The sequence below is a fragment of the Jatropha curcas genome, chromosome 2, assembly GCF_041381405.1.
Source record: "Jatropha curcas cultivar XTBG-Jc1 chromosome 2, XTBG_Jcur_1.0, whole genome shotgun sequence".
Classification (NCBI taxonomy): domain Eukaryota; kingdom Viridiplantae; phylum Streptophyta; class Magnoliopsida; order Malpighiales; family Euphorbiaceae; genus Jatropha; species Jatropha curcas.
In genome coordinates, this window is record NC_143152.1 from 9,280,790 (window position 1) to 9,297,219 (window position 16,430).

Here is a 16,430-nt window from a genome sequence, read left to right on the forward strand (position 1 = left end):
TTGAAAGTTGTTTCTAGTGAAGAAAGTTCTTATGATCTTGATAGAGATGATTTAGCTCGTGTTGCTAGAAAGTTCAAAAAGTTTTATAAGAAAAGTGGAAGGCCGCAGAAAAAGTTTGTCAAAAAAAATTTTTCACCTAAAAATAGCAACTTGCCTAAGAAAGAACCTTCTAAAGTGGTTTGTTATGAGTGTAACAAGCCCGGTCATATCAAGCCAAATTGTCCTAAGCTGAAAAAGAAGTCAAAGAAAGAAAAACTGAAGTAGGCATTTATAGCTGCATGGAGTGACTTAGATGATTCTAATTCTGAAAGTCAAAGTGACCATGAGGAAATTGCAAATATCTTTCTGATGGCCACTATCAGTTCTGACTCCAAAGAAATTAACACTCTGACTTCAACACAGAAAGCTGAAAGCAGCGAAGCAGATGCAACAGATCAAAAATAAGATGAAAGCGATGTAAGTATCTCTAAACCTGAATCTGTAAGTGATCTTCTAGATACTTATAATAACATTTGCATTGAATTTGAAAAGCTTGCTAAAAAGCATAAAGTTCTAAAGAAGAATTTTAGAAAGTTGAAACCTGAATGTAATCATTTGAAAGATGCTTTTTATCAAGAAGTTACATGCAAAGATCTTATTATAGAGATAATACATCTGAAAGAATGTAATGAGAAAATTTATGAAAATCTAAAACACTTTGAAGAAAAATGTAAAAGTTTGAATTCTAAAAATGAATCTTTGAAAATGAGATTAGAATTTTAAAGTCAACTTCAGAATCATTTTCTAAAGAAAAGACAAGTTCTAGATATGATAGCATTTCAAGACAAAATCATGTTTCCATTAAGAAAAATGCTATTTCTAATGTTATGACTTTAGAACATCAAAAGCACTTTGAAAAATCTGGTAGTCTCAACAAAAAGAAAAATCATAGCAAGATGAATATAAAAGAATCTACACCTATTACCACTAACCCTCCAGGACCCAATACATGTTGGGTACCTAAATCTGCGTGATCTTTTCAGGTGTGCCTAGGGAGTCAGCTGAAAACAAAAATGTGGTTCATGGATAGTGCTTGCTCTAGGCGAATGACTGGTGATGGAAGGAAATTCACTAGATTAGAAAAGAAAAAGGGAGGTACAGTAAGCTTTGGAGACAAAGCTAAAGGTAAAATTATTGGTATTGGTGTGGGAGGTTCTAATCCTTCAGTAGAAGATGTATGCTTAGTAGAAGGATTACATTATAACTTATTAAGTGTAAGTCAGATTTGCGATAAAAATAGAACATTGATCTTTGAACCCTCTTATTGTGAAGTTCAGAACATGCATGATAACAAAACTCTGTTTGTAGGAAAAATATTTGGAAACATTTACTTAGTTGATCTTTCTGATATGCATAACCTAGACATATGCTTAGTTTCTATTGACAATTCTAGTTGGTTATGGCATAGAAGACTTGGACATGCAAGCATGCACCTTATTTCTAAATTGTTAAAGAAAGATTTAGTTCGTGGTTTCCTAAAGTTGATATTTGAAAAAGATCACATCTATGATGCTTGTCAATTGGGCAAGCAAACCAAAACATCTTTCAAATCTAAGGTCATGGTTTCTACTTCTACACCTTTAGAATTGCTGCACCTTGATTTATTTGGACCTGTTACTCCTGCTAGTCTTGGAGGTAAATCTTATGCACTTGTTATTATTGATAATTATGCCAGATTCACTTGGGCACTCTTCCTTAGAAATAAGGATGAGTCATATGACCTATTTGTTCATCTTTGTAAAAGGATACAGAATGAGAAATGCTACAACATCTCTGCAATTAGAAGTGACCATGGAAGAGAATTTAAAAATAAAAAATTCGATGCTTTTTGCAATGAATCAGGAATCTTTTATAACTTCTCAGCACCTAGAACACCTTAGCAGAATGTAGTAGTGGAACGTAAGAATAGAATACTTCAGGAAATGGCCAGACCCATGCTGAGTGAATTTACTAAAGTACTTCTGGGCAAAAGCTGTAAACATAGCCTGTTATATTCTAAACAGGGCTTTGGTAAGATCTAAACTAAAAAAGACTCCATATGAGCTACACAAGGGTAGAAAGCCAAACATTTGTTATTTTCACATTTTTAGGTGTAATGTTTTATTCTAGATAATAAGAAAAATCACCTTACTAAATCTGATGCAAAATCTTATCAAGGAATTTTTCTAGGATATTCTAGTAATAATAAAGCATATAGGGTATTTAATATGAAAACTCTAGTTGTAGAAGAATCTATTCATATTGTTTTTAATGAATCTGATTCTACTTCTCGAATTTTAAAAAATGATGATGTGGTGGATTTCAATTAAGAAAAGCAGAATGAACAGTTCGAACAACTAGAACAGCTTGAAAATGAGCAGAATGATGATAATCAGGTTGAACCAGAAAATGAACATGAAGATCAGAATGTAACTGAAAGTCAAATGCTAAAAACAGAAAATGAGAATTCTGAATTACCAAAAAAGTGGCAATTCCACAAGCATCATCCTCAAGAGAACATTATTGACATCCCTTCAAAAAGGATGATGACTAGAGCTCAACTTAAAAGATATTTTGGTAATGTTGCTTCCGTTTCTCAATTAGAACCTAAAAATTTAGAAGATGCTCAAAATGATGAAAGTTGGATTCTTGCTATGCAAGAAGAACTAAATCAGTTTGAGATAAACCAAGTTTGGAAACTTGTTTCTAGACCTAAAAATCATTCTATTATTGGAACAAAATGGGTGTTTAGAAATAAGCATGATGAACATGGTAATGTTGTGAGAAACAAAGCAAGGTTAGTGGCTCAAAGTTACAACCAAGAAGAGGGCATGGATTTTGAAGAGTCCTTTGCTCAGTTGCTAGACTTGAGGCCATTAGAATGCTTTATGCATTTGCCTATTTTAAAAACTTCACGTTGTATCAAAGGGATGTGAAAAGTGCTTTTCTAAATGGTTTTCTAAATGAAGAAGTGTATGTAGAAGAACCACTTGGTTTTGAAGTTTATGATAAACCAAACTATGTTTACAAACTTACTAAAGCACTTTATGGTTTAAAACAAGCTCCTAGAGCTTGGTATGAACGATTAAGTAAGTTTTTGTTAGAAAATGGTTTTTCTAGAGGAATGGTGGATACTACACTATTCATTAGAAATAAAGCACCTGATATTCTAGTTGTGCAAATCTATGTTGATGACATAATCTTTGGTTCTACTAACGACCTTCTTTGTTAGGAATTTTCTAAGATTATGAAGGGTGAGTTTGAAATGAGTATGATAGGAGAATTAAACTTTTTCCTTGGACTTCAAATCAAACAATGTGACAATGGAATCTTCATAAATCAAGGCAAGCACACTCGTGAACTGTTAAAAAGGTTCAAAATGGAGAATGCCAAGGTATGTAGCACACTGATGAGCCCATCCTCAAAATTAGAAAAAGATGAAAATGGAAAGGATGTGGATATTAATTATGATTGGTTCTTTGTTATATCTAACTGCAAGTGGACCTGACATTCACTTTAATGTTTGTTTATCTGCTAGATTTCAATCATGTCCCAAAAAATCTCATTTAATTCCTGTAGAAAGAATTGTAAGATATCTTTATGAAACTTCTAATCTGGGTCTATGGTGCTATAAAGATGATTCATTTGATCTTGTTGGGTATAGTAATTCTGATTTTGCAGGGAGTAGAATACATAGAAAGAGCACGTCTAGAACTTGCTAGTTTCTAGGTAGTGCCCTTGTATTATGGTTTAGCAAGAAGCAGACTTCTGTTACTCTCTCTACTACGGAAGCAGAATACATTGCTGCTGGATGCTGTGTTGCACAAGTTCTGTGGGTCAAATAAAAATTGGCAGACTATGGTTTGAAATTAGAAACAGTTCGAATCAGATGTGACAACATAAAAGCTATCAACTTGTCTAAAAATCCAGTTCAGCACTCTAAAACCAAGCATATAGAACTCAAACATCACTTAATATGTGATCATGTCCAAAAAGGCGATATAGTTGTTGAGTTCATCCCTACAGAAAAGCAATTACCAGATATTTTCACTAAACCTTTAAATAAAAGCCGATTCTACTTAATTGGAAGAGAATTGAGTATGTTAGTTCTAAACACTTAACTTTAGAACTCTGTGTGTATTTTCTATATTCTTTCTATATTTGAGATTGAAAGACATGTTCTGTGTTATGTTTTTAAAATTCAATTCTGTGTGATTTTCTTTGAAAAACGTTTTTGTGTCTAAAAGAGCTAAATAAGGTTCTAATGTGGAATTCTAATGTCACAATCTACATCAAATTCTATTTTTATTAGACAAATCAAAACAGTCATTTTTATTTTATTTTATTTTATTTCACTTCATTTTATTTTTAGCGATAAATTTTTTTAACTGTGTGTGTCAGTTCGTTTATTTGAATCTTGTTAGGGTTTTTCATAAGTCAGTTTAGTTTATTTTAAATCATTATTTTTTTTGTTTCTCTCTCTGCCACGCCTCTGACATAACTTCCCTTTTAAGTTATTTCTCTCTCTCTCGTGAAATCATAACTTCTCTTAATTACTTTCTCTTTCTTCTACCAAAACGTCATTTGCTCTTCTCTATCTCTCTCTCACAACGAAACCCTAATCCTCCTTTGTTTTAAAACCTGAGATATGACCAAATCCAGTTCCTCCTCCTCCTCTGATTCTATGACTAATGAAGAATTAAAATTTCTCAAGAAGTTAACTAAGAAGTACAAAAAGCATGAGTCGGAACTGAAGAAATCGGTAATAGAATCGAGTTCAGGAAAAGAGAAATCGAGAAGCAAACCAGAGAAATCTAAGGAAAAGAAAAAGCGAAAGAAAAGGTTTCTATTTCTTATTGCAAAGGTAAGTTTGTCCTATCCCCAAACTCTCTTATGCGCTCTTATATGATTGATTGAAACTTCTTTGGGAAACCAGCGTTTGTTTTTAGAGAGTTGTTTGAGGGCTCAAGGGTAGATGAAGTTCTTATCTATGAATAAACCTTGTTGTGTAAATGTGGTTAAAGAATTTTATGGGTCTCTGAGAGTAACTAGTCCAGAAGTATTTTCTGTGAGAATTGATGGAGAAACTAGAGTGTTATTCTACACAGACCCGAGCAAAATTTACAAAATTCCAAATAGTGGTTCTAGGGTAACTAAAATTAAGAAAACCACTATGGTTGATGAGTACAAAAAGGACGAATTTATAAGAAAAATTACTAGAAAGGGATCTGTCGAAAAACAAAGTGTGATTGAATGCTCTAATCTTCATAAGAATATGAAGTGGTTGTACAAATTTGTTGTGCACTACATCTATCCTAAGAGCGGCTCTCTCACTTATGTTAATCCGGTTGAATTGTCCATAATGTGGCATATAGTTGAAAAGAAGCCTTTTAATCTATGTTATGCTATTTGTGATAAGATGCAGAGCAATCCCAAGAAATTGCCCTTTGGTATAAGATAGATGTCATTTTTATAGTGTTTTTTATATAGTTTTTGTTAGGATTTTCAGTAGTGTTAATCACTTTAATTAGTTTTTATTTAGTTTTAGTTATGTTTTTGTTCAAAGCTTCCTTGAAACATAACTCACTTGATCTTGAAGCAATTTGTAGGATTTTTGATACAGAAAAAAGCAAAGTAAAGAAAAACTCTCATAGGCTAGCACGCCCTGGCCGTGCAACTCAGCACGCCCGTGCAGGATTCAAGGAAAATTAGGTTGGAGACTTAGAGCCTAGCATGCCCTAGCCGTGCTATCTGGCATGCCCGTGCCGCAGAATGATATCGATTCAAGGGCGTGCTCACCTAAGCACGGCCCGTGCTGCATCCATCCTGGTAACTCAGAGCCTAGCACACCCTAGCCGTGCAAACCAGCATGCTCATGCTACAAATTTCCTTAGAACTCAGGCTATAGCCAGCCCAGCCCGTGTAATGTAGCACACCCATGCTGAAGATCAAGTTTTGCTTTGAGCCGAGAACGCCAACCTAGTCCCTATCACTTGCATGGGCCCACATCAGATACTTTCCTGACATGCCAATCAAATCCTATTTAGATGCATGGGAGAGTCCTAATTGAGAAGAAATTAAAAGCCTAAACAGTTTCCTATCTCCAAAAGATTTCCTACTCATTAAGACCTCTATTTCCTGAACGAAGTCGAAGTTTTCCTTAGAATGTCTATATAAAGAGAAGATCCATTCATTGTATATTCCATCTCTTGTTCTATTATTTTCTACATAGTTCTCTCTCTTTAAGACTTCAAGCATTCAAGTTGGTGTCAAGATTCAAGGAAGCTGCTCAAGCTGATCATTGACTAGATTTTATTTCTAAACTCTTTTTTGTTTATCATTTTGTATGGAATTATTTATAAATTTAAATGAGTTTTATTTAATTATTATGTCGAACTAAACTCTCAAACTAGGGATTTGATGTAGCTTAATTTCGATTCCAATTTATAATACTAGATTTGCTTTTCTTTGTTCAAAGTATAATTTATTATTGAACTTAATGCTTCCAGGCAGAGTTTTTCCTAGATTGATTTATTTCATTAATCACTATCGGGAGAAGGGTTTTTGATATGAAAAAGGTAATAAATTACATGGGAATAATAACTTAATGTGGAAGCTATATGGTTTGACTCATGGGGGGTTTTCATAAGTTAATGACCTTAGGTTATGAATTCATAAACAAACTATGAAACTTAATGATTTAATTCATGTTTCATTGTACTATTGGAAGATAGGTAATTAGACGGGGTTAAAATAGCTAACAATACATCAGAAGAGCTTATTAGTGATTTTAGGGTTGTTTCCCCTACTTGAACAATTAAAACTAATTAACAAACTAATAAAATAAATTGGATAGAATTAAGTGAAATCAAAATCCCTAGTAGTTTTTAATCCTTGGTTTCTTTTCATCAAATTGCCTTACTTGATTTCTTTTTTTTCTCTTTTACTCATTTAGAATTTCGTTAAAATAATTCTCCTTTTTGTTGTCTAAATAATAGTAAGTTAACAAAATTTTGGTTCTTGGTACACAATTCTTGTGGGGCGATACTCTACTCATTCTTTATTACTTGTCGCGATTTCGTACACTTGCGAAAAAGCCTGTCAGTGTGGTGTTGACTCCTATTTTTGAGTTTCTAGGAGTAGATTTGGAAAAGAAGAGGTGCTACAATGTTTCAAAATTAGATAGCAACTCTTTGAAATTGAAAGATGAAGAAGATGAGAAAGAAAAAGAAAAAGAAGAGGTTTTAGAAAAAGAAAGAGTTAAGAAAGAAAGAGCAAAGAAGAAAAAAGCTAGTTTAGAAAAAGAGAAATTAAGTTTAGAAAAAAGAGAAAGCTGAGGGTAAGAAGAAAAAGAGGAGATTAGAAAAAGAAAAAGGAAAATTGTAAGAAGCAGAAAAAGAGAAAAGAGAAGAAATAGAGAAAGAAAATGGGAAAGAAGCTGAATCAGAAATAGAACCAAAAAAAGAAGAACAAGAAAAAGAGAAAGGAAAGGAAGCTGAAATCGAAACTGAAGCGCCTCAAGATAAAGAGCATTTCGTGGATCTTGGTAGCAATGAACCTGAGACAACTAGAAAGGATGAGGAAGAAGTGGTAGTTGAAGATGCTAGTGATGCCGAAATTGAGAAATTAGAAATAAGTGATGAAGAGGAAAAGGAGCCTGAAACTAAGCCAAGAGGACTTTAGAATACATTTTAGCACAGAAGAGTAGAGAGGCAATGTTGAACAAAATGGAAAGAGATTTCATTAAAGAGCACAACAGGGAACTTGATGAGGCCATCAAGCATACAAGGCTGTGGTGGTACACACTTAGTCTCTTATTGAGTCTATGAAAAAAGTGAAGAATGTTAATGAGAGAAGACTTGCTACTCTCAAAGTTAAGGCTACGCCCAACATTCCTACTTCTGAAAAGATTAAAAGAGTTAAGCATACTGCTAGGAGACACAAAGTTCATAAAAGAAAACCTCCTCTGCATCCTTCTTCCAATACATCTGAGAATCCAATTGAGACCTCACATGCTCAGAACCTCAAGAGTTCTAAAAGGTCAAGAACTAAATCAGAACCCTAGTGACTCCTTCCCAACCTATTCTAATTATGTGTTTCTTTTGGACTTATATAATCTGCTATGTGTTTTTGTTTTGTTTAATGAACACTTTTTTTACTCTATTTTATATTTGTGTTTGAAGTTTGTTTTATTGCATTCTGTTTAAAATTTTCTAGGTTTGTTTATACTACGCTGTTTATTTTTATTCCTATCTCTATTTTGCTCTGATTTGCTAACCCTCTTTCATGATGACAAAAAGGAGGAGAACATAGTACATTTGATGCTTGAGTACTTAGAGAAGAACACAATATATTTATTTGAGTACTTAATCTTTTTGCTTATCATGTTCTGATTTGTGATGTTTTTTGTTCAAATTTTTTTGTGACCAGAATATGCTTTGCATGCTCTGATTGTTAGATTGTAGAACTCATTTCTAATTCTAAAGTCAGTTTCTAAATCTGTGTTCTGCTCTAATCCCCACAGCTATTATATTGCACTTATTCAGGGGGAGTTTGTAACACCCGCCGCCCGATCCCAAAAGACCGACGTTGGATGCCACATTCGGTGCCGGACGCACCGTCCTAACCTACATATAAACCATACAATCATATTATGAATTAGAAGTGACTTAGTATTCATAAGTTTAGCAAGTAAGAATATTTTGTTTTGAAAATGATTTGGGAGAGTCTTATAGAAAAACTACAAGAGTTTCCCCTAAAAATAGAAGTTGCCAAACATATGAATACAAAGCACTCCCAAATCCAAACTCCAAACCCCATCAAACTCCAATAACAACACAATAGCACTTCTATCATTTCATATCCTCAATAACATTATAATATTCATCAATTCAATACATTCATTTAAACATATCAACTTCTAATGTTCTAACCATTAAATAAGTCCAAGTTTATCTCCCAATATATATACACCAAAATAATTTACAACAATATGCTTAAGTGATAAATTAAATAATACAGTCTCCAAAAATGTAATACTTATACATGCCATAATTCTTAGTTACAAAAAAACTACTAAGTAACTACCAAAATATCTCTTCAACTCTGATGCTACTCTTCAGGTCTTTAAGCAGCAAGCACAATCTCCAACCTGCGCGTGATAAAATCAACGCGCTGAGTATAAAACTCAGTGGTGCTCATAAACACAACAAACCAATGTTGTGATGACAACATACTTAAAAATCATTTATATACATAAAATCATTAAATTTGAACATGTATTACATATGTACACCAACACATCATGCTTTAAAAATTCAGTTGATATCATAAATACATTATGGTAAACTAAGAGTTATTAACATAATGTGATCTCATTTATTTCACTTCCTTAAAAATATTTTACAAGGGCTCACATACACTTAGGAGAAAAAGAAGCAGATAAGTTTTCATAGCTTATTCATAATGGCCTTAGGTCGCCAACCTTATCATAACATATAGAGCGCGTCCGCGCTAACATAAGACACCCACGTGCCTAGCATATGATCATAGCTTCTTATCATAATGGCATCAAATGCCGAGCATACTCATCATACATAATAAAATCAAATCATGCATCAAATCCACACCAAGTATATTAGAGCCTGTTTTCGTCGAGAATCCCAAACCCCGGAAGGATCCGAAAACATCTTTTTATTTGTTTATTGTTTTGGAAAAAGGTGATAAAAATTGTTTTGGATGTACGATGCCGATAAATCGGTCCCACCCATTATTTCGGCAATGGGACCGTTTTCAATTTTATTTTACAAAAATGACTCCATTTAACCCATTTTATTTAAGGCCGAATTATTTAGAGAAACTGGTCAGGCGTACCAAGTACGATTCTAGGTAAGGGAATTAGGTACGTCGGCCCGTTGGAAGCCGACGCCCGGAAAAACCGGCCTCTTTTAACCTACGATTTCTAATTGATTTTATTTTAGAAAAGCTAATTATTTAAACCCAACCTGTACAAATCGAACCGAGTTCCTATGTGGAAAATTATTTAATCGTCCCAAATAAATCATTCATTGCATTCATTCATAAATTAAACATCACATCCACCATCCATCCACCATATATAACAAATTAAATTAAAAGACCCGCTCTTGCCTTATGGTTAAAGGCGGGCCACAAGCCGAGTTTAATAATATAATTAAAAGGAGATAACAAATATTAAATCTCAAAATACCATAATCACAACAGATTAATTGACTTAACTTGATTAAAACTCAATTTGCCCATTATTGATTATTTCCTAGATTAAGCTTAGACATTTATTTAATAAAGTGAAGTTAAGACAAAATAATAATAAAAAAAAAAGTCTGGAACTGGAACACAGTCGCGTCACGCGGGTATAAGCGGCGTGACGCAGCTCTTATCTTATATTCTGTGGTTTGCAATAGTTGCGTCACGCAACTGGTCTATGAAGAACAGTAGCGTGACGGAACTCTGGTTAAGGTCCTGTAGACTAGAACAGTTGCGTCACGCAGCTGTTCTATGAAGAACAGTAGCGTGACGGAACTCCTAGCTACGTAACGGAACTGTTCATGATTTATTTAAAATACTCAGACATATTGATTATTTATTTAAAGCGAAACATTAAATAAAGTATAAAACAAAATAGAAGCTGAGTACGCGAACAGCTGCGTCACGCAGGTGGTCCAACCCAAACTAAAGGCTTTTGGACATGAACAGTCGCGTCACGCAGGTATTAGCTGCGTGACGCGGCTGCTCTGGTCCGCAACTACCTTTCAAACTACCCTTTTCTACGTTTTTTTTATTAAAAGCGATTAAAATCAATCCAGGAACTTTCAACAATGGATAAACTTACGTTTTATCAATAATAGGTCAACTAAATACTATGAAAATGAGATTTTTAAGAGATAGAATATTAGAAATGAAAAAGAAAAGTTAGAATCATTACCTAGCCCTCAGATTTGAGGATTGCATGCACTAGTATAATTTTCCACGATCCCAGAAGCGTGTCACCCAACTTTTTCACAAAAATAAATCATTTTTTCTTTTTTTCTTTCTTTCCTCTCTTTTTCTCTTTTTATCCTTTTTGTATTTTTTTGATCTTAAACCTAGAATATCTATGACCTGATCTTCCTCAAGTTTACTCAGTTGAGTTCTTGAGGAAAAGCTTTAGTCGTTAATCAAAAACTTAATCTCAGAAGGTTGCCTTTTAGAGGAAATGAGAGCAAAAAATGTCAAAAAGTCCTGTTTTTGCTGTAAAATGTTGTATTTATATGGCTAGGGCAATAGAGCATAGTCGCGTCACGCGAGTATAAGTTGCGTGACGCACCCATAAGCTGCGTGACGCACCCGTGAGCTGCTTGACGCAACTTACTTTTCGTACAGTTGCCGCGTATCCATACAAACAGTGCAGGCCGTTGCACGGGCGCGCGCCAGAGGTGTCAGCCCTGTTAGAGCTGCGTGACGCAACTAGAAGTGACGTCACGCAGGTACTAGCTGCGTGACATAACCCTAACAAGGGTCAGGCTCCTTTGGGCGGTTTGGTTCAATTTTTTTGGTTCAAACGCTTCTGGTTTACTGTGATACCTTATCCCTTGCCCTCGTATCATCATCGGGTCAGGTGGGGCATAAAATTACGCGTCAACAGTTTGCCCCCCCGCTTTATCATTAATTGTATAAGTAGTTAATGTTAAAGTGGTCCATTGACGCGCCTTCTATCAGGCAATTACTTCCGAAGCTCGGTTTGATCGGCTTGGAAAGGTGCTGAGTTAATCATCTGGACGCCTTCTTAGCTCGGTTTGATCGGCTTTGTCTGCTTCCATCAAATATGTGAATGAATTCAAAGCTCGGTTTGATTAGCTTTGAAAATACCTCTGAGGCTCGGTTTGATCGACCTGAAGGGTTTGGATATCTGGTCACCTTCTCAGCTCCGTTTGATCGACTTTGTCAGCTTCCGTTGAATCTGAATAGACATCCTCGAGGCTCGGTTTGATCGGCCCGAAAGACGTTGATTTGATGATAAAGTCTTCAAAGCTCAGTTTGATCGGCTTGAAGGACTTTGATCTGGCCACCTACTTAGCTCGGTTTGATCGGCTCAAAAGACGTTGATTTTACCCTGGTCAACTTTGCAATTCAACATCATTGACTGGGGAAGAAATTTCGAACAGCTTCGCAACACATCATCACTGATCGGAAATTGAAATTGTCCTGATTAGCTTCGCAATGCACCATCACTAATCAGTAAGACCTATTGGCTTCGAAAAACCATCACTGGTTGGCCTGAAAAATTGTTCACCAAAAGAAAAAGAGCAATATCCGTATGCAAACGAACCTTGCCTCTTGTTAGAAAAATATTGGAACATCACATGTTCCCATGCATTAATTATGAAAAAGGATTCGTATTAAGGTAAAAGGTTATACTTTTGCCCCTAGTTCGGAATTCCGGCCTAGGACCAAAAATATCCACCTTTGTAGGCATATTCTTAATTATTTTGCAAAAATTTTAACAAAAATTTCGGCATAAACGATTTAGCAAAAAATTTTATCTGCATTTTCAAGTATACCCTTTATGATACAGTGGTTGGCAGAAAACTTACCTGAGGGTAATCTGGGCAATTTGATATCCTGCCCCTTGTGTGGTGAGTAGACAAAAATTGCTGAAGTGTACGAGCCGCACATCGATGTCAAATTGCCGAAGTGGACCGTTGTGGGTTTTTGAAATGGGCTGCGTGGGCCTGTTGGGCTCGAAAGGAGATGACGGGCCCAATGCTTCTTTTGGGCTTGGAAGAGTAGGCTTGGGCCCAACTTGCTTACTATGAGTATCTTTCTTCATAACCGATTCAGTTTCACTCATTCATAAACCCTAAGCGATTGAAAATTCTCTGAACTGCTTAACCGAAAACGATGTCTCATCTTTCAGAAATCCCTGCTTCTCCTTACACTCGGGAGATGGAGACCCTCGGGGCCCTTCCCGATATCCCGACTTTTGACGGCGAGCCGGTGCCGGTGAGCCGAAATCCGCTGACCCCCGGGACACGGTCGTTGTAGCTTCTTCCGTTGCCTGGTACGGAGTTCCCGGTCAGGTACGAGACGAGCCGGATGCGCGACTTTCAGTCTGAGGTAAGTAAAAAAATTCCTTTCTCTTATTTATTTATTTACCGCTTTTGATCCGTAGCTGTAGCAATAGAATTGTTGTTTGAGTTTATGCCTGCGTCAACAGTCGCGTCACGCAGGTAGGAGTTGCGTGGCGCGGCTGTTCTTCCATGAACAGTTGCGTGACGCAGCTGTTCCTGTGTGAATAGTTGCGTGACGCAACTGTTCGATGCACCAGAAACCCTAGTTTGCCTTGAACTTTAGGAATTGACCCCTTTTATTACGTTAGAACTTGATTTGTTGACACTTGATTGTTGGTAGCTCTTAGGCGACTTGATTTTGCCCTGAAAATTGCATGAAAACAACACAAACATAGTGAAATTAGGTTGAAATTGAATTACTGCGTACCTTCGACAGTTGCGTCATGCAGCTGTTCTTTGGAAGAACAATTGCGTGACGCGACTGTTCGTCAATGAGGGAGAGTCTTGAACAGTTGCGTGACGCAACTACCGAGATGTGTGGCGCGACTTCGTGGTTGCGTGGCGCATCTGTTCTTAAGGCAAAATATTTCAAACAGTTGCGTGACGCAGCTGTGGAGTGGCGTGATGCGAGTGCTGAGATGCGCTACGCAGCTATGCTTCTAAGTGCGCAACTTGGGCAAAGCTGCGTGACGCGGCTTTGTAGTTGCATGACGCAGCTATGGTTCAAACCGAAATTTAGTCTTTTCATTTTTTTCCTGCCATAAAAGAAGATAAATAATTGTTAGTATCATATTTATTGAAATTGCATTTTTTCCTTACAGGTTAATCTGGGCAAGGCCCGCTCGGGTAGATCGGCCACTGATGCTTCCACTTTTTGGGACTTATTGGACCCTCCTATGCGATCTCGGGTCGTCGCCGCTGGCTTCGGGGATTATGCCGCAGGGTTACGCCGCACCCAGCCTCGTTTCCCGCCCGCTATGCGATATGCATTGATGGAGCGGTGGAACGACTGCACGCACACCTTCGTGTTCAAGTTCGGCGAGATGACTCTCACACCCGTGGACTATACTGCCATTACAGGCCTTCGCTTCACTGGCCCAGCTCCCCCACTGGATGCTCGGTATTAGACGGCCATGCTCGGGGCCCAGTTGGTCCGTTCTCTACTCGGTGTCACTACACAGACGCGGTACACCTTACAGGGGTGCATGTCTTATGAGACGGTCTTCCGGTTCTGGGCCGAGAGGATCAGGACCCGCTTGGAGGCTTGGAGGGAGTTGCTGGAGGAGGCCCGACGTGCTGCTCCTTCGTATACTCGGGAGGAGAGGGACCAGGCTGCTCGGTCCTTCTTGTTCTACATCATCTCGTCTCAGCTGCTGTGCACCTCCCAGAATAAAGGAGACCCAGCGGTGCTGGCATGTCTACGGGATCTGAGCCAGGTCGGGTCCTTCGATTGGGCCACACTCGGTTTGGCTCACCTCTATCACGGTCTGGATGTCTGGACCCGTGGTAGCGGTGAGTCGAACTGGCTGTTTATCCGGCCTCTGGAGGTAACATTCCTTCACTCTTCACCCTTCATTTTTTTTTATTGTCATTCTCAACTGTTCAACTTACTGATATCATTTCTTTCTCTACTGCTGTTCACGCGTGTTTTTTATGCCCCGCCTGATCCAATGAGGAAATGAGGATGTAAAATGAATGGATTAATGCTATCTAGAAGTCTTTTAATCCAAGGATTTAAATTAAAAATGATGTTGAATAGTTGGCTGAGTCATAGCTGCGTCACGCAAGAACAGCTGCGTCACGCAACTGTTCATCCACGAACAGTTGCGTCATGCAACTGTTCATCACTATTCATAACTGTTCATCACTATTCATAACTGTTCTTCACTGTTCAACAAATGAGTAGCGTAACGCAGCTACAGTGCGTGACGCAGCTATAGTCAGCTACAGTTGCGTCACGCAGCTATAGTTGCGTGACGCAGCTGTGTCCTGACCTACCCTATAAATACATCTCTTTCTCACAGAACAAGGGGAGAACAAAAAAGAACAACGGGAAAAAAAAAGGACAGAAGAACAAAAAGAACAGAAAGACAATTTTGAAACCCTAAAAAACATACCTCTGCGGCCATATTTTTCTCCAAACACTCTTATGAGTTGATTTGAAGGAAAATTGCCATTAGATATCATTTCTAGGTGCATCAAAGCATAAAAAGAAAGAAAAATCAAAAGATAAAAGAAAATACATTTAAATCCTTGGATACAAAGCTTCTGAAAATCTTAACTATCATTTGTTAAGAGATTTGATCCATTTGCAAGCATCAATCTGAGGATTAGGTAATTTCCTTAACATTCTTTGTATTTTTTATACATTTTTGTGATTTTAGTAATATTTTTGTGGTTTTAGTAATCTAAGTTTCTTTAAATCATGTTCTGTTCATATTTGGCCATTTTATATGTCTTTAAATCATATTTAAGCAAGAAATAATGTAAATAAAATATTTAAAAATGAATTCTGGGCTAGGACAGTGCATCACGCAACTGTTCCTGGATGAACAGCTGCGTCACGCAACTGTTCATCCAAGAACAGCTGCGTCACGCAACTGTTCCTGGAAGAACAGTTGCGTCACGCGACTGTTCATCCTAGAACAGTTGCGTCACGCAACTATTCACTGTTCACTGATCACTATTCACTATTCACTGTTCACTGATCACTATTCACTGTTCACTGTTCACTGATCACTATTCATCAAGAACAGTTGCGTCACGCAACTGTTCATCCAGGAACAGCTGCGTGACGCGACTGTTCATCGATTTTTCCAGAAAAATAAAAAAATAAAAAATAATAATAAATTTTCTACGAAAATAAAATCTAATTTCTTAAATAAATTTGAAAGTGCCCAATTATGAACAGATCACAGTTTAATTAAACTTAGAATACTAAAATGTAATTTTATGTGTTTATTTATATGAATTTTACAATTTATGTTTAAATGAAAAATAAAATTAAGTTTGTTGATTTATTTATATTTAAGATTAATTTGCATGTTTATTAACAATTTGCATTTCTAGTGTTAAACAATAAATATGCATGATTTTGGGTTATGGGTTGGATTTAAATCGGGTAGAATGTATTTTAGGTTCGGTTTGTTGCCCGCCTTGAACCATAAGGCAAGAGCGGCTCATTTATTTATTTCATTTAATATTTTCGGTTCGGTTTGTTGCCCGCCTTTAACCATAAGGCAAGAGCGGGTCTTTTATTTATTTGGTTTGATCGCTTTGATTTAATTGCTTTGATTTGAATAATTGCTATGTGATAATTAGATT